This window comes from Balaenoptera acutorostrata, chromosome 11, assembly GCF_949987535.1.
Source record: "Balaenoptera acutorostrata chromosome 11, mBalAcu1.1, whole genome shotgun sequence".
NCBI lineage: Eukaryota > Metazoa > Chordata > Mammalia > Artiodactyla > Balaenopteridae > Balaenoptera > Balaenoptera acutorostrata.
This window is the reverse complement of record NC_080074.1, coordinates 50,565,577-50,572,704: the sequence shown is the minus strand read 5'-3', so window position 1 is coordinate 50,572,704 and position 7,128 is coordinate 50,565,577. Positions and strand designations below refer to the sequence as shown.

The following is a 7,128-nucleotide window of genomic DNA, read 5'->3' as shown; positions in this document are numbered from 1 at the left end:
TGGCTAATATTTGATGTTTATTCTCAACCTCCATTTTTAGAACTCTAGATCTTATTTTATATCATTCCTCTGGAAAGCTCTGCTTATCTGTATGGCGTCCTCTTGAAACTCACTCAGTATGTTTCCAAGCTATAATTGTCACATTCATTGACAAACTTTCGTCTCTCTGTTTGCGATTTTCAATAATATCATTACCATTGAGACCAACTACCCAAGATAGAAATCTTGAAACCATCTTTGTCTCATTCTTCATCTGCCAATGTTCCCAGATGCTAGATCCCGCATTTCCTGAATCTGTTCTCTTTTCTGTAGTATCACTGTCCGTATATATATATATATATATATATAATCTCCATTGCCTCTCTATTGCTTCATGAGAATTTTCAAATCTGCTTTTCAAACTTCCTGGAGGGAGTGTTTTCTTAGCTTATCCCTGGGAGTTTTAGAACCCCAAACTAACCATGGCTGAACTTACTGTAGTATCCACTTTATGAAGGTTTTAAAGGAACTGATCAAAGAAAAAAAAAAAAAAGATGATTACCACACTTTCCACACACTCGCTCTCTGAAGAGATACCATAAAAGAGACAAGGAGCCTCGTCTGCAGTAATTAGAGACACAGTGTCGTCTATACATAAATATTTTAGATTTTGGCACATGTAATGGGTTTGTCATGAATACTGAGATTGAAGGAATAAGAATGAATGGTGGCATTGAATCCTGACACCAAGGTGATCTCAAAAGACAGCATAATTGGTTCTGACAAGAAGACTGATTCTGAAGCCTTTTGAAAACCACACGAAATGAAGAAGAAAAAAGCTTATGCAAAACATCAAGTTTTACAAACCATCATATGTGATTAAAGAAATTGCATGTTATGCGGCAAAATAAGATAAGTGCAAACATGGACATAAAATCCAATCTAGGTACCTGTTATATATCGTTTCATTAGAGGGAAAATGTCTAAGAAAGCATCTGTTTCCCCCATGGCTTTCCCTGCAGAAAGGAAAATCTCAGAATTGTAACAAACGACCCTGTGCTTTTTCACTTATTCCTGATATACAACTAAACTTGATTCAAGACGCTGAATCTTATCTTCAAAGCTCTGACTAAATTACACCCGGGCTCATTTTCTAGTGAAGAATGACAATGGAACCACCAAAGTTTTAGAGATTGTTAACTTATCTGGTACAGTTTTTCAGGCCCTGAAAATTATGACTTTGAGTCAGGTCGGAGAATGACTGTGCTTGTACATAATTGTGTCACAATAACCACACCTTCTAGGTTTACAAACAAATGGATTATCATCATCATCATCACCAGCATTATTTCTCTTAGAGCCGTGATGGCGGTTGTAAACCAGTGTCCTTGACTTTGCTTCCACAGAGACATTAAACAAAACTTTCTTGGCCCCAAACCCTACGGTTATCACCCTGGAGAAAACTTAGAGGTTATCACCTGTAGTTCAGTATCACTCAAGGAAAAATATCTTGTTCATTATCAGGTCCAGCAAATTCAGCATTTCAAATGACCTTTACGGAAAGCTATTTTAAATTGTGACAATCGCACCTTGGCTGTCTGGATAAAAGTCTATAACGTGTAAATAGAACATTTGAGTGTTGCACATATCACCTTATATTGTAATTTATATGTATTATCGATTCCAATATTAGGATCTGATAAACTCTATGAGTGTATTAAGCAGCATTATCTATTCATAAATTCTCCAGAATCTGTAGTCAATATTAGAAAACATGCGATAGATTTTACACTTCAGCTAACATTATAATAAATTGAGGACATGCCTTTATATTTATGCATATTTATAAATACAGCAACAATCCATTCATTACCTATAATTCCAAGATATTAAAATTTCTGAAAACTGCAACTAACTTGGTGGCAAAACCTAAACTAACCTGACCTCATTTGGCAGCACTATCCAGCCTGAGCTGACATAATCCTATTTACTGTTCTTTAACTCATTTGATGTAAGTATTAACACTTCTGTAGAAATATCAGTGTGTCTGATTACAGAGTACTATATCGGAGCATGTATTACAAGGAACACATACTGTAAAATGTGTCCCTAGATCTCTTCTAAAATTCAGAAAGTTCTGCATCCCATAATACATCTGGCTACAAAGTTTTCCTAAGGGATTATGGAAATCCCTGTGTATTAGGTATGAATCTCAGTTCCCAAGCTATGGTATGCAAAAAACACATTAGTTTCTTTGTTTCCTTTAAAACAACTTAAAGTTGAATCTGTGTCCCCTAAAGCACTTGATCATGACTGGCAGACCCTCTCCCTCCATGGGTAACTCCCAGGTGGAAAAGCCATACATGGTGCCCACAAAGCAGGAGAAGGTCTTCTTATCTCTACTCCACCATGGCTGCCACTTATCTACCCATGGGGTAACCAACTCATCCTTATTTGCCCAGGACTTTCCTGGTTTTAGCACAGAAAGTCCCATGTCTCAGGAACTGTACCAGGCAACCTGGACCTTGCTCTCTTGAGGTACACCACGCAGCTTATGGGTCTATTACTTCCTTGGGACACAGTCAAGGAGTGGTTCCAAATCTCAGGTGCTCGTGGAATCCTCAGGTCTCTTCCCCCTTCCCATTCTCTCCCCCTTTCCTTGTCTTCAAAAGCATCCGCCTTCTCCCTGCCTTAACCAAGACACTTCCCGTATTTGAGCTTATGTTTTTACAAGTGACAGGAAGAACACTCAATTCAAGTGGCCTCTGCCTTCTTCCCAGTGAAAATATCTGAGGCACAGAAGCCCCAGAAGCCTGCTTCAAATGAACATGAAAACACATGAACGAACTGCCCTGTTGCACATAGGTCTGTTTTAGAGAAGGTCCTTTCTTTATCAATTGGACAGACCTGAAAGTCTTTGGAGAAAGTGTCTCTGTTCCCATCAATCCTTTGTTTGGACAGCGAGGCACTGGCTATACTAACATCTTACCCTCTTTAGTTGTTTTTTATGCTTTACAGTACCCTTTCACATACATTATCTCATAGCAGGGTGGGTGCTATTATCGTTTCGTGTAGATGGAGAAATAAAGACTTGGAGGAGTTTAAATGACATCAGCACCAGCATTCTTCAGATAGTGTTTTCTGTCAACTCCAAGCAAATAGTTTTTAAAAGTCTTAAAAGTCAAATGTTGCCATCCAAATTGCTGCTTTGATTTCCTAAATTCAGAGGTTTTTCCCTTAAAAAAAAAAAAAGTTAAAGGATTCTCCAAGAATTGATATCCCCAAATACATGTGGTTGGCAAATACAGATAATAGAAATAAAAGTGTACTGCTCTTCTACTCTTGCCAGAGGACAAGAAAACCTTAAATACAACTAGCCACAAACATGTTCATCACACAGCTTATAGTGATGTCACCCAGATACAGTAAACTGCATCTGAGAGAAAGAATGGATTCTTTGATCTGGAAGGAAGTGTATGGTGGTTGGATGTCAATCTGGCAACTGTTTTCACTTTTTCCTTCCTAACAAAATCCCAAGTTTGTTCAGGTACCTACCCTCCTCCATGAACCTCAGGAGAAACTGAGCTCCAGGAGTGGACCTAATTGGCCTAAAGTCAATATCCCTCTTCTTGAGAACTGGCATGTGATCCAATTTTGGTTAATAAGACATAAGGAAATATTTGCTGGAAGCTTCTGGAAAAGTTCTTTCACACAGTTAAGAAAGACCCAGGGAGCCAGTTTCTCTCTTCCACCTGATGAGAATAAAGAAAGAGTTTGCCCCAGACACTACAGACAGCCACCCTACAACCCTAAAGGAGCCTGTCTGTGATGATATTGATGGTAGAACAGAGTGATAGAAGTACCTGGGTCCTTGATAAAATCAATGAATCACTAGAGCAGCCAATGCTGAAGCCTGTCTTACCTCTGGACTTTTTTTTTCAATTCCCACTTATTTTTGGCTCTTGGGGCAATGTCATCTTTTCAATATGAAAAAAAGCAGCAAGTTCAACACAACAGAAGTTTGAAGTGTGGAATAGGACAAAACCAAGTGTAGGCGGGAAAAGGCAATAGCAAAAGTAAGAGATAAGATGTTGCCAAAAGACAGATGGTATCCTGTCCCCTTTCTGGGGAATGACATTTAGGTGGCAGCACATACCTTTCCATATAGGTACAGAAGCGCTGATATTAATTTTTTTCTGTAAGAAAAGATAGGCCTGGGGAGGGGCTTTCTGGAGGCTTAGAGACCAAGGCTGGTCTCTCTCTCACTCCTCTTGACCCCCTTTTCCGACCAGGGGAAAGTAAGGAATCAAACATTATGAAGGAGGTAAAGTGGAAGAGGGAAGGATCCTCCTTGATAGGGTGGGGGCCTGACCCTTGCAAAGGAAATAGCTCAGGACAGAGCTTGGAGGGAGACTGAAAATGGAGATAATACTGTTAACACCTCCCCTGAAGCTGAGAAAGGAGTGGGGAGATATCTGGAAACTAGGACTTCAATGGTCTGGATGCCCCTCTCCAAAACCCCACCCCTTCCTTGTAGGGACTTCTACCTGCTGCTTGGTTACCTATCCCCTGGGCTACCACATGGGCCTAGGTTGGTGTTCATCTATCTGTGTTTTCAGCACACGGCTCTAAATGGGATTTGATGAGACCCAGCTTCTTGGAGAGTTATCTCAAAAACAGAGAGGGAAATGTTCACTGGACAGATGGGAGGAGTGGGCACTAGAAGGAAATACAGGGTTACCCAGAATGGCAGAAATCTAGGTTCCCCAGAGTGGGGGAGCAAACAACAAATATTTATTGAGTGATTACTATGTGCCAGGCACTGTTCTAGAACCGCCCCTATCAAAAAAAGAAAAAACAAGATAGAGGCAGAAAATGCAAATTCAGAGGGAGAGGAAAGGGGCGGTTAAGGAAGAAGGCTGAGGAGACTGAGAAGCCTGCGGTGATGGGGACTCGGCCTTAAGCCTCCTCACCCAAATCCTCCTCCCCTTCTGCAGTGGCATCCTGGTACCGCTGGTACTCGGAGACGAGGTCGTTCATGTTGCTCTCAGCCTCGGTGAACTCCATCTCATCTAGGCCCTCACCTGTGTACCAGTGGAGGAAGGCTTTCCGGTGGAACATGGCAGTGAACTTCTCTGAGATGTGCTTCAACAGCTCCTGCATGGCCATGCTGTTGCCAATGAAGGTGACCACCATCCTGAGGCCACGGGGCGGGACGTCACAGAGAGCCGTCTTGACGTTGTTGGGGATCCAGTCCACGAAGTAGCTGCTGTTCTTGTTCTGCACGTTGAGCATCTGCTCATCCACCTCCTTCGTGGACATCCGCCCACAGAAGAGAGCAGCCACGGGGAGGTACCGGCCATGGCGGGGATGACAGGCAGCCATCATGTTCCTGGCATTGAAGACCCTCCAGGTGAGCTCGGGCACAGTGAGGGCCCGATACTGCTGGCTTCCACGGCTGGTTAGAGGGGCAAAGCCAGGCATGAAGAAGTGGAGACGTGGGAAGGGCATCATGTTGCCTGCCAGCTTGCAGAGGTCAGCACTGAGCTGGCCAGGGAAGCGGAGGCAGATGGTGACACCACTCATAGTGCCTGAGATGAGGTGATTCAGGTCCCTGTAGGTTGGCGTGGTCAGCTTGAGGGTGCAGAGGCAGGTGTTGTAGGGCCTTGTTGTCAATGCAGTAGGTCTCATCAGTATGCCTCACCAACTGATGGATGGAAAGGGTGGCATTGTAGGGCTCAACCACAGTGTCGGACACTTTGGGTGAGGGCACCACACTGAAGGTGTTCATGATGCGGTCGAGATACTCTTCACGGATCTTGCTGATGAGCAAGGTGCCCATTCCAGAGCCCGTGCCCCCGTCCAGCAAGTGGGTCAGCTGGAAGCCCTGCAGGCAGTCACAGCTCTTGGCCTCCTTCCGAACCACATCCAGGACTGAGTCAGCCAGCTCGGCCCCCTCTGTATACTGGCCCCTGGCCCAGTTGTTGCCTGTCCCAGACTGACCAAGAACAAAGTTGTCTAGTCTGGAGATCTGACCAAAAGGACCTGAGCAAGCAGAGTCCATGGTCTTGGGTTCTAGATCCACCAAGATAGCACAAGGAACATATTTTCCACCTGTGGCCTCACTGTAGTACACTGAGATGCTGTCCAGCTGCAGGTCTCTAGCCCCATGATAGGTGCTGGTGGGGTCAATGCCATGTTCATCACTGATCACCTCCCAGAACTTGGCACTGATCTGATTGCCTCACTGACTGGCTTGGTTGTGCATGATTTCCTTCATTGCTAAAATTTATTCTAATCTTAATTTAAGATTAATTTATTCTCTAAATTTATTTTAATTTATTCTAATCTTTTTGCTCACCTTAAAGTGTGTATGGGGCAAGAAAATGATATGTAACTAGTTTTTCTCTGCCGCTGGTCACAGGCTGGAAGGATGGGATGGGCTCCAGAGGCTAGAGCAGCGAGTTCCGAACGTGGCAGCAGGAAGGTTCTGAGAGTTGGACTTTCTTTTATGTGAACTAATATTTGTCCTTATTATTCAAGCCAGTTGGAATTGAGTTTTCTGTTCCTTGCAGCCAACAGCATCCTAACTGATATAGAGACCTATTCCTTCTCCAGTCTGTCTTCCTTTTACAGATGAAGAAACACGGCCAGGAGAGAATGTCCCAAGGTTACACAACCAGGATTTATAAACCTGAGATTATTTGTAAAGGAAATTGCACAAATGGCTTTCAACATAGGTTAAATAGCTGATTTATAACATAGTCTGGCTGACACTTAGAACAATAGAAAGCTTTAAACTAGAGTTTACTCAGTAAACTCTAGGGGAACCTAGGGAGGGGTGCGAGGGATCACCTCGTATCACAACGCAATTAATCTCAAGTCTCAGGGTTCATGTCAGTGTTATGGGATGCCATTTAGCACTGCCTTTGGGAGTCAGGCCTTTTTCAGGATCTCTCTGCTGCGCCTTATCATTTGAATCTTCTTTTTTATTTTTAGTGTTGATAAATGGACTCTTTTAATTAAAAATAACTTTCTGTATTATTTCACAACCTGTTTCCTTTTTCAGTTTGTGGCATTATGTTAAGAGAATGAAATGTGATAGGTGTGGAAAGGAGTATATTCCTTTTAAGGCAGTTAAAGGAACTC

At 42.9% G+C, this 7,128-nt stretch overlaps 1 pseudogene; it reads right to left on the bottom strand.

The window, feature by feature from the left end:
• Window positions 1-4,938: 4,938 nt before the first annotated feature.
• On the bottom strand, window positions 4,939-6,259 carry LOC102997301 (tubulin beta chain-like; annotated as a pseudogene).
• Window positions 6,260-7,128: the final 869 nt, after the last annotated feature.